The following is an 18,952-nucleotide window of genomic DNA, read 5'->3' as shown; positions in this document are numbered from 1 at the left end:
GCATCTCATCAGAAACGGCTGCAGATAGAGAAAGTATATGGTACACGAAGACTGTTACGGATGAGGGAATACATACACTTGTATTGGTTTCGGAGAAGAGAGGAACGCATCATGTCAGAGCACAGTTCATGAGAACAGACGTTTAATTTGCAAAGCATTGCACAGTTCCTAAGCTTGATCTGCTCTCTCGATTACAGGGCGGTGGCCCTCAAAAGGGACCATTGATTTGTAGTTTCTTGAAGGCGAAGGAGCGTCTTAAGACTCTTTTTGAATGAGGGCCGTTATGTCAGTGACCACAGTTTTAGTGGCAAAACGATCCAGTCCAACATCATGAATTCTTAAGGGGCGCAGAGCCATTGGCCTATGGGTAGACAGAGTCTGTACTGGGAGAGGACAGAATGCCTGCAATTCTACGTTAAGATGTTTTGAGCGAGTGCTGTGGAGCCACGCCTCATGGTGTGAGTAGATAGTTGGGAGCACGGTGGAGATATCCTCATAGCATTGGTAGATGCGCGGTCATAGCACAATGGGCTAAAGGCAAGGTGGTTGGAGGCGTTCATGATAGCGTGAAGAGGTCCATGACAAAACCATAGTTGGGCAAGTAAAAGAATGCATTTCAGTAACTCGTGGTGCATTGACGAGGGGTCTGTAGAGGTACCTGGTGAAGGAATTGTATCTTGTCCGATTGCTGGCGGGAAGACACCTACATCATACTACGCCGGCATGCACAAGCACATGCAGCACTGCCCTGACAATAACTGAGGCAGTCAGCGGCATGCTGCTCTATTTCCTAGAAATAGACACGGAGGGAGAGCTAGGACTGGCTTAGGGGCTACAAGACAGGTACGTTGGGGGAATAGAAGGAATAAGCTAGGGGTGGGGGCATGGGGAAAAGGGACGTTGATTTTGGGGCTCAAAGAAAGGGTGTGCAGTGAATCCCCAAAACAAAGAGTAGAGAAGACGCCATCGGCAGACAGACCTGCCGGGGTTTGGGCTGCAAAAAAGGAAGTGCGTCATGATTCTGCAAGCAGAATGATGCTGCCATCAATTCTCACTGGTGTTATTACGGGAGCAGACAAACATAGATTGATATGAATGTATCTCATTAATTTCATAAATTAACAAAATAATACGCACGCTTTCATTCCCATGGGCTATGACATGCAATACTTTCCAACATTTACAATGTTCTTTGAAGCCCAGTGAAGATACAAAAAGCTTTCAACATATTGCCTGACCTATTGACATTTGTATATGGAAGCAAGTCATACACGTGGACCCATGAACACTAATATGACCTGATAGTCACACCTGTGAAAATATTTACAAAAAAACATTCCCTTCTTTCCTCTCCCCCTGCCCTTCCAGACCTCACACACCAGGAAGAACCTCCCTCTATTGAACGTCTAGACCAATGACCTTCCAATGCCCTCATCCTGCTCACACTGACGAGAGGCACCCCCTGTAGACCTGGCCCTAACCCCAAATGGTACACTCCGCCCTCAAATCCCTTAAAACCATAAGCATAGCCTGGAGCGCACTTGGAGGGCCAACCCCATGCCTCAAAACAGAGCCACTTATGCCAGAAAGGAAAGGGCCGATAAATTGGAAATTAGGAAAGCCAAAAGATCTATGGAAAGCAAATGTTCAACTCCTGTAAACCTAGCAGGGAACTTCATAGAATCATGGCAGAATTCCAAACTCCAAGTTACTTCCCCACCCCCTCCCCCACTCCCAAACACGTTGCGATGCCTTATCAGACCACTTTTACAACATCGCTATCCAGGGGGTGTTGCTAGGTCTGGTAAAGATCCGGGGCTACGCTAATGTCAGGACTGTTGGGACTCAGGGCTAGCTATCCTTTTGGTTGTAACCCCTGAACGTCTTTCTGTGGCTACAACGAAAAGGTTCGGGGCTATAGCCCAATCATCCTGAACCCAGTATCTCCTATGTCGGTATCGAAAGATACAGCTCCATTATCACCAAACTATCATCATCCCTCCCACCTTCTCTGCCTCACCCTGTCTCAGCACCCCTCTGCCGACTCAGGCAGTCTTTCACTCCTTCGCCTGCATCTCTCAGCTGGAATTTCTGAAACTACTATCCCAAAGTCGCCCCTCCGGTTCTCTTGGAGATCCCTGTCCCCCCTCACTCCTTAAGAACATCTGAACAACCTGTTCAGGCAGTGTTGCGTGATCCATAATTAACCACTCTCTTAATTCAGGCATCTTTCTTGAGGCTTTCGAAACCTCCCACATAAAGCCTCTTCTTAAAAAGCCCACCCTCTACACCCTCCTTCCTTGCAATTACCATCCTATATCTAACACATGCTACATTGCCAAACTCTTAGAATGCACAGCATGCAAGCAGCTCAGCCTCAACACTGAATCTAACTGCCTACTTGATCCCGTCCAATCTGGATTCAGACTATACCGGGGAACATAATCATCACTTGTCTCCATTTGGGGGGACCTACAAAGCGCAGCAAACTCGGAAGGCTGTGCTACACTTATACTCCTGGATCACTCTGATGCTTTTGACAATATCGACCACACCTTCCTCATGGACAGACTACACTCACTAGGCATCAGGGATGCCCCCCTAAAATGGATCTCCCCATTCCTCTCAAACTGCTTTCAAATCATACTCCTCCCTCTCTTCACCTCCCTCCCTCTCCCTGACCCTAAAGGGGTCCCACAGGGAGCTGTCCCCCCTTCTCTTCAATCTCTACCTTAGTCCTCTATCTGTACTAATCCGCTCCCATAACCTAACCTGCTACAACTACCCGGATGACACCGAGATAATTTTCAAGATTCTCAAGTCACCGGCCTCCCACCATCCCAACCTTGTCTCCAGTCTCTCTGAAATCAACCACTGGATGACGGCTAACCACCTCCTCCTCAACCAAGGTAAACCCGAAATCCTAATCTCTGGTGAACATCTCTCCTTCCCCAACCTACCCCCTGGCCACCCTCCCTATGAGCCCCACCCACAGCATCGGAATCTGTAAAAAACCTGGGATGCACCTTGGACCCAAACCTATCACTCTCCCATTACATCAATTCCGTGCCCAGAACCTGTCATTTCCATCTCTGCATCCTCAGGCGAACCTTCCCCTATCTCTCCTATCTTCAAAGATTCACAGAAATCCTCGCTATCATCTTCTCCTGCTTAGACTATGCCAACTTCCTCTATCTGGGTGCTCCTGCTGGTTTATGGGCATTGCATTGAATTATTACCATCGACAGACCACTCCATCTAAAAAAAAGCATCGAAATAAATTGCATCGAATGCATTTTTTTTCCTTTTTTTTAATGAGGGGGTTTCCTCCCAACCCCCCATTTTTTACCCTTTAAAGCCCATTATAAGTAACCTAAACACTTTACATTTAAAAAAATGCATTCAATGCTTTTTTTTCAATGCAATTTTTTTTTATGGAAAGGCATTCTATGGTATTGCTTTCGATGCAATTACCAGATACCCTCCTGCCTACCAGCTCAGAAAACTCCAGTGAATCCCACACTCTACAGCCAGACTCCTCCTCGTGCTCTCTCCGGGAGAATACATAACCCTGGCCCATAGAGTACTACACTGGCTGCCAATCAGCCAAGGGCAACTTTTAAGGCCATGTGCTTCACACATCGACGCCCTCTACAAGACTGGCCCAGCATTCGTCCAAGACAAGCTTACATGCTGCTAACTGTTCAGAAACCTAAGATCTGGCTCTGCACTCCCCCTTTCAATTAGAGCAGAATTGTAGGATCCATCTTCGACGTCCAAGCTCCCACCCTCTGGAACTCTCTTCCACTCAACATCCACCACAATGAGGACTATGCCTCCTTCAGAAAGGCACTCAAAAGCTGGTTATTCCCTGCAGCAACCTGAAGAACTTTCTTCTCTCACTTACCTCGTCACAACCATACAGGGTCACAATCGATGTCTGGAGGATAGCTCAGGGGCAACGCGTTCTCCTTGGAAGCAAGATTACGTTGGGCAACTCAGGTTCGAAACCCTGGGTCCACGCTTAGAAACCTCTGGGTATTAAGCACGTTTTAAATGACCAATTATAATAATTTAGAATTATATAACAATTACAGTTTACTCTACAGAGCAAGGTAAAGTGCGATTCTTGGAGCACCCAGGACGACTCAGCACCCTCAGCCACACCAACGGCAATGCTCCAATCTGAGCCCCAAGGTACGTAGCGAAGCACCACTCCGCTGGACACCATCCGCAGGCACAGCTACCTTCTTGCACCCATTCACCTCCATACAACAGGCTAATACATGAAGCACAACACCTGTGCCATCAGAATGCAGCAACGACCTATGAAAGAAATTCAGTCTAGCTGGACACATTTCTCTTACATTAGAAAGCAGCTATAACTGAAGGCTAAAGGTTCTAGCTGGGCACATAACAAGTCTCTTGCACTTGCACACTCTCCTGACCACCCCCCAGCAGTCATCCACGTGCCATGCCTGACTACCACGGGTAACTGGGACACAGCCTGCCCACGTAACTCCCTATCTCGGCCTAATGTGCACGCGCATAATATTGCTTCGGAGAAAACTCATAACTTAGAGTCCGGTCCCCTGAGGGTGCTTACCCCCCACATTCATGTTGTGGCCATACAGGTAATGTTAATGGTAATGTTTATTTATTTAGCACCTATACACAGGAAAGTGTTTCAAAGCGCTCAAGGAGGATGGGAACACAGGGAAATACAATGGGATAACGGCGCCATATAAATGACTAACTACTACTATGACAAACTACTACTACATGTGAGCCCGAACACTATAGCATTGACACACGTCATCACCTTTTCCCTGCGAGTACATCTTTAGGGTATCAGAATCAGAAGGAACAGAGAAGTCGATGGCACACTAGAGAACTCGAATTACAGGAAAGTAACTATTTGTTTTTCCTCTTGTAAAAGTACAATGTTAGAACATAGAGCAGTACCCCGAATCACGAATGTAGCTGTTCTCACTATTGCAGGTACAATGTGTACTTTTTGGAAACATAAAAAGGCAACCTGCCGGTAGTGGGGAATGCTGCACACCTGTGGCAGTAATCAACCTAGCAGTGCTGCACACATTTTAACTTATGGTGAAGACTGTTTCCTTTCACTGTTACCCCAATGCATTCTTAAACACTCACACCTTCTCTTCACTGCCCTCCATTCCATGTTGTCGTCCCCTCATTATCCCTCCTGCAGAAAATGGTCTAAATGCCATGCTCAGTGCTACAAAGGTAACTTACATGCATAACATAAATACATACATACATACATGTGACCTGGTCTGCATTTCAATTTAAGCAGCAAAGGAGTGCAGCGGTTTTCTGTGATGAAACCAAATACGAATAGCAAAGAGAAAATCATACAAGCGCTTGGATGCAGGAGATTACACTCAGTTGCTGTAACTGAGTGTGACATGTTTTCGGGAATAGACAAAATGCTAGTATTGACGGGAAAATCATCGTTGTGTGGTGGCAAGGTAATAGATACCGTGGTTGTAACAAAATATATATGTGTGAAGAGACAAAATACTAGTAGCAAAGAGAAAATCATAAATGTGTTTGGAGGCTGGGAGAAGGAAGAGAGTTGGTATTTCTATATGGCCATTAGAGCTCCCTCGAGATTCTAGAGCTCTGCTGGGCCTGCTGAATCTCTCAGAGAGGCTTGCTTGGTGGTTCTGTTTAGCCCACCCAACTCACACATACCTCTGAACTAATTTGTACCTTTGAGTGAGTCTTTGAACCTTTGCCCTAGTGCAGAATCTCACAAGTCTGCAGAATCCTGGACACTGGAATTCGGGTTTACTTGTGGAATATTTACACACATTGCTTATAACACCAAACACAGGATGACATTTCCAAAGTAAGAAAAGCTGCTAACGTGTGTATTGTGTACGCTTCTGTAGCCATATTGTCTATCTCCTGCAGTGTGTTTGGTTATATAAAGAGGAACCTGCCCATTTATTTCTTGGAGCACACCAGAATGTTGGCCAAAATGGTCTACTTTGTGCTCAAAATTATTATCTTTTCAATGGTCAATATGTATGTTTTGCAAACCTGGGGGACTGCAATCTATACACAATTTGCGCTGCACATGAGAACCGGTTGATGTGCTATTGGGAAGCACAACATATTTTGAAAGTTTCTGCTAATCCGTGGAATTCCAACATTGCCATGGTGCTTAGTTAAAAAGATGATTTATTTCATTCATGGCAGGGATTGCACGGAGATAGTTTACAATTTGACAATTTACTTAATGATAACGATTAGAATCTGGCCTCATTTTCTTAGAATGACATGGATATAGAATTTCCTGATCTCAAAATGAGTTTGGAGAATGGGCGCTTTCATGTCATCATGTTTACTGACAGCTCCACCCTCCATGCAAATGCAACACACCTGCCAGGCAATATTAATAACATACGCTTTGCATACATTTTCCATGCCTGGAGAAAATATCATTTTGCACACACAGAGGTTATAAAAGATAGGTTTTCGATGTTGCCTTGATGTTGGCAGTGATGTCATCAATGACATTTGGATGTCATCTTGGATGTCCTGGGTGTTATTCTTAGCAGTGCATGGTGCTGGTGCGAGTTACGGTTGAATAGCTTACAATAACTGGCGAATTTCTGAGGTTTTTTCGTTTTACTTGTAACCATAACGTCCCTTCAACAAAGTTGTTTCATTGAATTTCACAGGTTGTTATTAGTGCAACTTAACCATAATGTCCCTTTAACGCTGTTTTTTCTGTGAATTTCATAGGTTTTTATTAGTGTAACTTAACCATAACTATCCCTTTAGCAAAGTTTTTTCTGTGATTCTAATGGGTTTTTACCATTTAACTTGCTAATATCATACTTAACCTAATACATCAACATTTTTGTCCAATTTACAAAGTTTCACCATAAAACTCTGCCATTTCCCACCTTCTCGCATCATTTTTAACACTGTTTTTGCGTTCATTGACGTCCACCAACGTCTGACGTCATCACAGACTTTTCAGACAGTCTCACGTGACTTTGCGTGTGCAGCATGATGACGTGTCCGCAAAACGTGTCCACACTTCGCGATTGGGTCTGTGCTTCGCAAACAGTTTGGAACTGTATATTCTGCTGATCTAGGAACTTTGAAGCTCAAAATTTACCGTTGCATAACTCCTACACCTATTCTTACTCATTATCCATTAACAATCTAGCACACAGCAAATACTTGCAAAAATATTAGTAAAACTGCTATTTATCTTAAAAATGGCATCAGCTATTGCCATGCCTCCTCCCCAAGAGCCACCACCAGCTGGACTACCTAGACAACAAAAAAAGCACAGTACTTCCAAAGACAATGAAGAGGACCAAGAAGATGAGGTAGAGGACGTGCCTACCTCTAGCACCCAGAGAGAATCATGAGTATGGCAGTGCTTTACTACTGTTGGGAATGTACGAAAGGCTAAAGCTACCAAAGTGAAATGCACCAAGTGCAAAGTTATACTCATTACTCGACTACTTGGACATTACTCATACGGGACCACCTCCATTCACCGCCACACCAAATGCAACCACTGCAATGCTCTCAGAAAAGGTGTTCCTTTCTTAGGAAGTAGTAGCCTGTCTTCCTTCACCTCATCGTCCTCAACCAATACTGTAAGCACACAGCCTACTTCTGTGGGACACACAATCCCACCTTCTACCTTGCAAGCAATAAAATAGGCTGTTGGTCCATATCTTTTGAAGACAACAGTCCTCTGTATATACTGCAACACACCACTCTGCAGGGGGGAGCAATTTCAAAGTGCTTATGAAGCTGCAAATAAGGAACATGAGAAACACTGTCCCCTACCTTAGATGTAACACATGCGCAACATCTTCCCCTGTCCACCTGCCCCTCCATATTAGCGCTTGGCGCCTCTTCCCTCATTTCCCTCCTCACCTTACGTTCTAAAGTCACCTGCAAAAAAAAAAATGGTTCCTAGAGGAGCGACTTTTTAAAGTTACAAAATAGAACTAAAACAATTCTCTTATAGACTCAATCTACTTTACAATTATCAGTAAAGTACATAGATGCAATAAGATTTTCCAACATTTCCATTAGCATTTTGTGTTATGCTAATGGGAATAATGTGTCGTTGATCCCCTGTTCCTGGGACTGGAACAGGGGATAACGGCACGGAACTCCAAGTTATCAGCCCAAGCGAAGCAAGGGAGGATAACGAGGGCTCCGGACCGTTATCCCCCATTCCAACCCCTGCAATGGGGGATGAAGGCCATTAGCACCCCAGGTTGCCCAAGCGGTAACCTGGGTTGCTAAAAAAACAGATTTTTCTTGCTACACAGGGACGCACGCGGCATCGCGCTGCAGGAAGGAAAATCCTTTTCCAAGATGGCCACCATGGAAAGGAAAGTGGGGCTCCGTATAGAGCACCTCTTCCCTTTCCTTGGTGGCCTGCAGAAGGCAAAGAGAGAACCCTATGACCATATTACAACAAACACATTTTTCTCCCCTTTCAAACCTATCACAATTTCGAAAAACTTTACCACATAGCTGGTCCCTGGTGGACATGGCCACTTTAACCCCATTGGTCGTCCTTCGTGGTCATGGCCAGTAGCCAGATTGTCTGGGACATGACCTTATACCTTGACACAGACAATCTGGCCACTGTACCTCAGTCACCAAAGATATTTCACAATTCTTTGTACCTACATTATGACACTTGTCAAAAAATAAAGCACATTCGCAAAACCATGCTTTTGAAGAGGGAGTCGGGATCCTAAGACCACTCCCCCACCAGGTTCATGAAAAGACGGAAGGCCAGAAAAGCCTGAAACCACCCATTCTATTTCGGACCAATCCCAAATGCACCAAATACAAACAAATACACTGAGAGGTACCCTCTCAGTCAGCCATACAGACCCAGTGCAGTACAAATCTACTGTGTAGGGGAAGAACCGGAGACCATGGTCAGAGACACCTATATGGACAGCATGGACTAATCACCAAGAAGCCATGGTGCTGATGTCGTTAGCGACACCATAACATAGCAGTGTTAGACATGAAGCACATGTGCAGTGCAAAGTTCTCTAGTTAGAGGACAGATCCATTTACATACTGTCATTGCTTTTATTATTTTGTCATTAGCCAAATGCAGTAACGCAGAAAACGCAAGGCACAAGACATCCTGAGCGAGCTTGCTGATGCTTAAAGTCAATAATCGCGTGGACATACAGGAGTATATATGGAGCCTAATCAAACCACATATAGCTAACCCATAGGGAATGTAATGTAACATGGACAATGTAGAAACCACACTATGAGGTTTAGGAAAATTACTGCAGGCCCCAAATCATTGAGCAGGAGATGAGCTTCGACGATTCACGCTAGACAGAGACCAAGGTGCGTGAGACAGGGCCCAAAGCCAAGGTCAAGAGATATGGAGACATTCCAATCCCCAGACAACAAAGGGACCAGCTGCAGAAAAACAGAACAAATCCTCATAATTAGGAGCTGCAGAGCTCGATTTTGTGGTCCCCAAACACATGGTACAGCCAAATGGAACAATCAACAGTTTTCCAGGGTGGGAAGAAGAAGCCGATCCCAGCAGGAAGATGCAGACTGCTACAAGTGTTGCTATCGCTAGGAGAATATTCTCATAAGGCAAAGGTGGTGTACACAAGTTACGATACAGATACATAAACTCGTTCACATTACCTTGAAGAGGTACACCATGAGCTGAGAACTAGTCAGAGTCCCAGGCCTGGGGGATCAGCTCTAGCCAATCACAGTTTAGTATTCATGGGGTGGGTATCAACAGACAAGAACCAATGGTAAGCCCACTACTCTGCAACAATGTTATAGATAGTGAATTGGCGATGGGATAGGCCAGCCACCTAACATGTGAGAGCCAGTAGAATAACATGTATAGGTGACCATATAGGTTATTGGACTCCAGAGGGGAAATTGAACACACTGATAGGTTTTTGGAGAAAGGCTGAAGTAATGAAAGAGAGGTGTTCTAATTTTACACTAAAACTGGGCTGGGAGCCAGGAGCCATCGAGACGTACTGGAATCCACCTGTGTTCTTGTATCGATCCCTGTTGGTTTTATTTGCAATAAGCCACAGTTTGAAGTTGCCGTTGACTGAGTCCTGTGCATATACTGGGGGAGGGAGTTGGGATCTCCAAGTCCGCAGACTTCTAGCATCACTCTGGCATGCCTGGGAGTCCTTCCCAACACTTTCAGATCCCTGCCAATGCTCCTTACACAAGTTTTCTGGAAATCCACCCATGTTTTTCTTTTTTCAAAAGAGTCATAATGTACATACATACAATAGTGATATAACTTAGCCCCATTCAGACTTTGCACAGACATTCAGAGTTGGGTCTATAATCTTTCTGATAACTTCTGTCCACATTTGTCAAATGGCAACAAAGTTATTAGCCATCAAAAACATGTTAAGACCCTCCCTCTAATTTATCCCACTCTTGACAAAATCTCACCAAACATTTCACAAACATTTATATCTAGATCTAAAAATGTTTGCAAAACTTTTGTGCAGATTTGTCAAACTACACCACATTTAGAAGCGTTTACAATATTTTGGCACCCCCTCTAATTTTGTTCCATCTTGACAAAATCCCACCAAACTTTGCAAAAACATTTGTAATTGATTAAGCAGCACCACACTTTCAAAAGCCATTCAGAAGCAGGTCTAGAATGAAATTCCAAAATTTCATGCAGTTCCATTGAGTGGCGCCAAAGATATAAGCCATCCAAAAACTGATATTCACCAACCCTGTAATGCACATTTAAGCATTGATGTCCCTGAACATGGTCGGCCCCGGAGTGCCCTGGACTGTTCGCAGACATCAGAGAAGAAACAGACCTGTTTTTTTGGATCCCATCCCATCCTCATCACCTCTCAACTCCCCGCAGATTGTTTCATTAGTTTGACAGGTGCAATGTTGTGTTTTTTAATATGGTTTTACTGCGATGTTCCTGGACAATGGGCGCTGTCAGCGAATCCAACATGGCGGGTGGTTCCAAAAATATGACTCACCTCACGCTTTTCACCATCCTATCGGCAGGTGCGTCCGATGTCCGTGGACATCACGCAGCTGGCCCCTGGGCCAATCAGAGGCCCGTCTGCAGACTGAACAGGAAAGTGAGTCCGTGGACCGAACCCAGATATCACTAATTTGTTTTAACCTACTTTTTGGCTGTTTTAAAAAGAACTACTGGACGGATTTACACCAAATTTACAAAACGTCCAGCAGTTTCGCCTGTAGGCGTGAGCAAACCTTTTTTTCCCATTGCATCTATAGGAAAAATCACATATTTTGGGACCCCGATATAACTTTGCCCCCCCTAACGAAACCTCACCACACTTCGCGGAATCAAACTGACAGGGCCATATACTTTTTTTACAATGTTTCGTGAGGATTCGTCTAGGGGGGGTGAAGTTAAAAGTTGCCCAAAAAAGTGTTCTTCCTATGGCTTGAGCAACTTAACCACAACTACAAGGCCGCTATCGCAGGCCCTGTAATATATATACAAACATTACTTGATACAATCAATAACTTTTAGCATTTAGCATCAAACCCAATGGCAGAAAAAAACACTCTGAGGACGTTGCCGTGTGAGGGACCATGGGTGCATGTAGAGTATGGATAGTGTGACTGGATTGCTCCTGTCGATGCCCTGTTTTTGAATTAAAAAACAAGGACAAGATGCAACACTCTGAATCAACCACTAGATTTGAGCCTGTTCAAAGCATGTCAATCTAAGTAGATTCACTAGCCTCAGAAATCCATATATTTATTCAATGAAACAACTTTAGTTAATAGAAAGTTAAGATGATACAATACATCACAACAAAACCCCTGAAATACAGCAGGTGTGAGAAGTGACGACCATCTTAACTCCTAGTCCCCCGTAGATGCCCCTCATGATTAAAATGTGTTATCTCATTGTTAATTCCAACTGTGTTGTCACGTATGTGCTCATGGGCTGAAAAACAAGGGTAGGGGGATTCTGAGTTAAGATGGACCCACTCCTGCTAAATTTCACGAGTTTTGTTGTGGTAAATTGGATCATCTTAACTCTATGTTACCTAAAGATATTTCACTGAATTTCAAAGGTTTTGTTATGCTATCTTTTCTCCAATGTGCATTCACCATGGCTTCAAGCCACTGTCCATATTGCCCCAATTATTAAAAAAAGAAGGAGGCCCATTGCACCCGGCCTGTGGCCGAGGTCGAACCCCAAACTAGTAATTAAGTAGCCATGGCCAAAAAAGATGACAGACAACTGGCCTTTGACCTTGGACCCTGGAAGATGCCCCATTCATTAAAAGACAAAGCACACTCCACCCAGGAGTAGCCACCCTGCCTACTAACTGCATTCCACCTGCTGTGGCCTTGAGCAGTGGCCCATTGCCCTTTTCATTTTTTCTCTCCTTTAATTCTTGTTGTAGATTCCCAGGAAAATTCCTGTAGTCACCCCATACTGCTTTCTATTCCCATGGTAATTATCACTGGTAATCAATCCCCCAGTAATGCACCGCTTTCTGATAACTGCAGGAATAGGACAAACAGAAAAATGTAAAAGTCTTCCCCATCCCTCACTGCAACTCTCCATGTGCCACTCCTCCTTTCTAGGTCCCCCACTTCTATAAATCCTCCCTGACCCTCCCCTATGTCCCCTTTCACTCACCGGATTCGCGAGACACATTTGTTTCGAGCGTTTCATGTGTCATTTCCATGGGAATCCTGTGAAATTTCATGGGATCCCTCTATAGGATGACCATTATTTTGTACAAACGTGCCCCTCAGCCCACCCCTAAATGCCCACTTTACATGTGTTCCTCTTTCACCCCTCCCCACCTCTTACTCTGCTGTAAACTCACTACTTTGCCTCCTCCAAATATAATTTTTGACACTTTTCTTTTTAGGATTCGCTATAGATTGCTAGGAATTGCCCACATTGAGGAAATAAATGCCAGGTTTTAATTTCTGAAAAGCCTGCTTTTAATTTCTGAAAAGCCTCATCGATAAAAAGCAGCATGAGAGGTATATAAAAGATTGTTTGAGCTGGAGGTAACCCCTTCTCTCTCAAAATATTGCAAAACTACTACAATATTTTACCCCAAACCAAGACAAGGAACATTTATCAAGCCATCTATGTCATTACTTATTTGGTGCAAATCCACCCCATCGGTCTTTGCGCTAAATGTGTTCAACAGAAGCAACTTTTTCTCTATGGGACATTGAATGGGAATAGACTGAAAACAGCTTTTTCTTGTTTTCGTAATAACTTTTGTACCGTTTAACACATTTTCCCCACAATTTCCAGTTTGGAGAAGCCGGTTGCAGGCATCTTGTTGTGAAACTGTATTTGCAGTAGAATTTTGCAAAAAATCAATACAAATTGGTTTTATCTTAACAATATGAAGGTGACAGTTGCCATATAATATGGGCATACGTGTTTATATGTACATATATATATGACAAATATTACAAACCTGTAATTGTCGTTCTGATGCTTGTATCTGCTTAGATTCACATGCAGACATAGGCAGACATCTAAGTTATTTATTTATTTATTTATGTACTTGAGGTACAATGCTCTTTTGAGCACAAAAGAATGTACAATGGGTATGACATCAGATTTGACAGGAAGCAGTAAGAGTCTTACAGGGGGTGAGTTTGAGGGGCATTCTGACCAGGTTTTGGAGGGGAAATAAATGGAACAGTCACCACGGACAATACATAAGAAGACATACATAGATTAAGGACAACAAACATTGGCCATTTTTAAGTGCAGCTATGTGGTATGGCCAGCTGTGCTCGGAATGACACAATGATAGGCTAAGTGCTAGAGTGGAGGCAGATGAAGTGAGAAACAGAAGCAGGTTGAAGGTGGGGGAAACATTTTTAGCTAGCAGGCAGATGAGAGGTAGGCTAAAACAGGCAGATAAGCGGTAGGTTAGTGGTTGACGCATGCCCGAAGAGTAGTACCTTGAATTGGTAGTACATGGACTCCTCCTTGAATCTGTTTACCTTTGTTCTTTCTAACAAACTACATCCTTCGCCTGGTGCTGCTCGCAAGTCTATGAAAAGCATGTGATTGTAAGCAGATCCACAAGACTCAGAAGCCAAACATTACACACCTGTAATCATCTTTCTGATGCTTGTATCTGCTTAGATTCACCTGCGCCCACCCATCATTCCCTGGTTTTGAGTAGAGGGTACATAGACAATCTATGCCTCTTCACATCTTTTTTGTTTTACTACACACCTCATGCAACCTCATGTCAGAAATAAAACAATTTGAGGACCTTGACGCTTGAAGGACCATGGGTACAGTACAAGTCACAGTGGGATAGTATGACAAACACTCCCTGTCAACATCCCTTTTTTTCGATTTAAAAAACAAGTCATGTAATACTCTGAACTAGCCACTAGAAGTCAGCCTATGCAAGTAGTGTGATTCTAAGTAGATCCACAAGCCTCAGAAATATAGACCTATTCAAGTAAAACGTTTTAGTTGCAAGGACGTTAATGTGAGAACTTAACGCAATTAAATCCCTGAAATTCAGGTAAAACAACCTTAACTTCCTACCCCTTTGTGCAGCCTATGGCCACAATGATGACATCACAGATGACATCACATGTGACATCACTAATGACATCATCTACGACATGCACAAAAGTCAATGTATTAAAAAATTGGATACTATTTAAAGATTACTTTTACTTTGTACAGTATGTATTTTATTGCAATTTTAATATGTTAATCACTTACAAAAGACACAAGAAAGAAGTATACATATATGTACATGTTTTCAAGCCAATGATGAATTTTAAAACTTAATTTCTTTTCTATACATATATACATTTAGAGTAATCATCACTTTTTTTCAATACTCACGTATGGAAATCTTAAAATAAGTCCTAAAACATAGTTGTTCCCTAAAGCACTTCTCATGTCATTTAGAAAATGATACGTGTACACATTTTTCTTACAATAAAACAATTGACTATTTACATATGCTTATTTTAAAATGTAGTAAATAATTAGGGTTCAACATGTGTTACTTTCTATTTATTTCTACTATTGTTTATTGTCAATTAACTACAGAGTATATTATAGTGAACATGTATTAGATACATTTAGCACAAACAAGAACATTCTAAGCAGTGTACTATTTATAATTCAGATATCATATTTTACCAAAGTACTATTTGTATTTGTATTTAATTTATTTATAAAGCGCACCTGGCCCAAGGGCATATGGGTGCATTTCTTGAGGTTACAGAGACACAGTATACAGGCAAGAAAATCAATGTACATCATACAAATTACATAAAGGGTAGAGGAACTGAGATTTACAATAGAATTTACATGATAAATTACAGAATACAGGCCCGTGGGCCAACATCAAGTTAAATGACCAAGAGCATTACGGATCGTTATAATCATTGAAGCAAGAGGAGATTTACCAATCAGTTTAACTTTACACTTGAACGAGTGGAAAGAAGGTTCAGATTGGAGTGGGTTGGGCAGTGAGTTCCACAATTTGGTGGCAAGGAATGGGAAACTGGACCCACTGGCTTTCCTGAGCTTGAATCTAGACAAGGAGAGGCAGTGAGCCAGTGCTGATCGCTGTGGTCGGATGGAAGTGTGGGGAGAAAATTGGGTAGCCAGATATTCTGGGGCCTGGTTGAATAGGCATCTATGTGTGAGTGCAAGAGTTTTGAGGGAGATTCTTTATGAGACCAAAAGCCAGTGGAGGCTCCTTCTGGTGTCCGAGATATGCTTGTACCTTGGAATGTTTAGGGCTGCCCTGTTGGCATTGGTCTGTGTTACCTGTAGCTTGTTAATGTTCCTTTGACTGGTCCCAGTAATCAGTTTGGACATAATCAGGGTTCTAGCAAGGATGGTGCAGTTGGGGGTGGTAAGGAATGGCCGACATGCTGTGATAAGTTTACATGTGTAGGCGGACGGCGAAATTATGGCATTAGTTTGTCAGGTAAGAGACAAGGTCGAATCAAGATAAATCACTAAGGTTTTGGTGTCATTATTGCCATCAATGATGAGGGATTTGAATGCAGGGTCCAATCTAATCAGAGGCGAGGATGAGTAGCTCGGTCTTCTCGTCATTCAGACACAGCCCATGTTGTGCCATCTAAGCCTGAATGACCTGATAGACATAATTAAGCCCTTTGGTGTCCACTGTGTGATTGCCCGTGATAGGAATGAGTATCTTGGTGTCATCGGCGTAATTATTATAAGTGACACCCAGATAGTCAAGAATATCAAAAAGTGGCTTTGTGAACATCATGTAGAGTGTGGGGGAAACACACGATCCCTGAGGGGTCCCTCAGAAATAATAAAAAAAAATTCTTCCAAAAGAACAAGAGTAATTTGTGGGATCCCACACAGGACAGGCGAAGGTTCCGTGGCCGCTGATGAGGAGAAAACCCTCTTGGATCTGTTGGCCAGAGAGGTTCGGATCCAGGTGGTGGCTTCGTACGAAAAATGAGCTGCAGATTTAAGATGGTGACAGAGAATTTGATGATTGACCAGGTCAAAAGCTGCTGATAAATCAAGCAGTAATAGGAGGGCCAATTTGCCATTGTCTTTAAGGTCTTCAATTTGAGTTTTTAAGTCTATCAAGGCAGTTTCAGTTCCGTGCCTAGGTCTGAAGCCTGATTGTCTGAGACCAAAGAGTTTATTTGAGTCAAGATATTCCTGCATCTGCAAGTAGGCAGCTCTGGCAAGTATTTTAAGTAAGAATGGGACAGTGGTGATGGGTCTAATGATTTTTGTTTAAGTAGTGGGATGATCCATGCATCTGTAAGGTTGTTTGGTACTATCCCTGTGTTGAAAGATGAATTAATGAGGGCAGTGATGAATGGTGCCAATTCGTGAGTAGCCTCCTTAATGATAGGGGCTGGGCATGCGTCCCCCTGGCAATTGGAAGGTTTAAGTTTACTGATAATGTTTTCAACTTCATTGATGGAGAGGGGAGAGAAGCTAAAAGGTTTGAAAGTGCGTGGTGGTGCTGATGGTGGGGTTCACAAAATGTGAGTCACCCAATAGACTACATTTTTTCGCATTGATTTTGATTCACCATGTGCTGTCGTTGCTACAGGTGTCAGGTAAGACTGACGGAGATTCCAGTTCTTTCAGTATTTTAAAAAGCTCTTGTGTTTGATTTTGCTTGCAATATGCTTTTGTTATAAGTGTCTTTTTTGGTTGGAAGATTGCCACTTTGTAGTTGAGTGATGCTAGAATGAGGTTGTTCTTATGGCCTCTGATGGAAGGCTTTTCCAACGTGCCTCAGAGTTTCTCTTTTTCTTGTGCGGTGCTCGTAAGGGAGGCGTGAACCAGGAATTGAGATGTGCACGGGGTTTAGGTTTACACTGTTTGAGCGGGGCTATAGTATTGAGGGCTTTCAAAATAGCTTGATTATAGGTATCAACTAAGACTGTAGGGTCGGCACATGTCCTCGAGGCATTGAGTATAGGAGGGATTAAAGGGAGCAGTTTCTCTCTAGTTTTATCTCTTTTATTCCTAGTGCTAATGGAAGGTGCTATGTTTTGTTTGGAGCATTTGTTGTTAGCCTTGATGTTGAATGTTATAGTATGGTGATATAACGCATGTGTAGATGTTTACTTTGTAAACAATGTACTCATTATTATAAATCACCTATGTAGAAATGTAAGGGTGGTCTAATTAAGAGCAAATACGTAAAGCGATCTTATGTCTGATGCCATTAGTTAAATAATCATTGATGTCATATATGATGCTATTAGCAATGTCACCAGTGATGTCATCCATTAAATCATCAGTAATGTCATCAGCAGTGGCATCGTAGTGGTCATAGGTTGCGCAACAGGGGGGGAGTTTAAGGTGGCTTTAGCTGAATTTCAGGGATTTTGTTGCGTTAAGTTCTCACCTTAATGCCCCTGCAACTAACATTTTTCTTTGAATTTCAAAGGTTTTGTTACAATGTATTGATCACCTTAACGTCCCTGCAACTAAAGTTTTTTCCTTGAATTTCAAGGGTTCTGTTATTCCATAGATTTTTTCCCCACATGGCCAGTAGCCACTGTATATTTTGGAACACTACCAGACCACTAGCCATGGCCTTTGGCCATGCCCACTGTCCATTTAAAACACTGCCAAACCACTAGGCACAGCCTTAGGCCATGGCTGGTGGGCACAGCCACTGTATATTTTAAAACTCTTGCAACCCATTGCTCAAAGACCTGTTTTGACAGTGGTATTGTTATGTATAAAAGATTGCAGGCTTTTAGAACTCACAATGTTTTTAGGCAATGCGCAGTGAGATTAAACGATTGCCATGGATCACACACTTTTTTTAAGCAGCGTGCTACAAGCCTCTTCAATTATGGCCAGTGTCTTGTTAACTATTTTGAAACATTGCACAACTCCAACTAACTGCATTTAAGCAGCACGGAAAAGGGAGAAAAAAATTACCGGCTGCAAGAATAACATATGCCCAGGTACTTTTCCACCATAATGAACATCAAAAGCTGGCACCCATGGATATGAGTAGGTAAATTGACCTTCCTCGAGAAGAATGTGTGCAAAACAAAATAGCATTGGACTTCAGAGAGGAAATGTTCCAATAAATTTGCTGACACTGTATAAAAGGTGCTCACCTTTTAAACCCATTAATCTGTAGTGACATATTCCCTCAAAAACAGAATCCCAACACAAAACAAGTGTTTGTGGTCTTGTGGTTAAGCGGCTGCACTGGGAACATGACAACCTGAGTAAAGTCCTGGTAGCCAAATACTTGAGCAAGCTTGCCAATCTAAATAAAAACCAAGAGGTTGCGTCCGCCCTCTGAAATAAAGCTACGCTGTCCATGTACATGTGTCCTTTACTTGTGCCTTGAAAAGA

General features: G+C 42.9%; 1 protein-coding gene across 1 annotated transcript in view; it reads right to left on the bottom strand.

Moving 5' to 3' along the window:
• The window catches only part of LOC138526746 (cytoplasmic phosphatidylinositol transfer protein 1-like), a 511,789-nt gene that overhangs the window by 191,275 nt on the left and 301,562 nt on the right, over positions 1-18,952 (bottom strand). The window lies entirely within an intron of this gene.

This window comes from Ambystoma mexicanum, chromosome 1q (genome assembly GCF_040938575.1).
Source record: "Ambystoma mexicanum isolate Mex_15411 chromosome 1q, UKY_AmexF1_1, whole genome shotgun sequence".
NCBI lineage: Eukaryota > Metazoa > Chordata > Amphibia > Caudata > Ambystomatidae > Ambystoma > Ambystoma mexicanum.
This window is presented reverse-complemented; position numbering and strand designations above follow the sequence as displayed.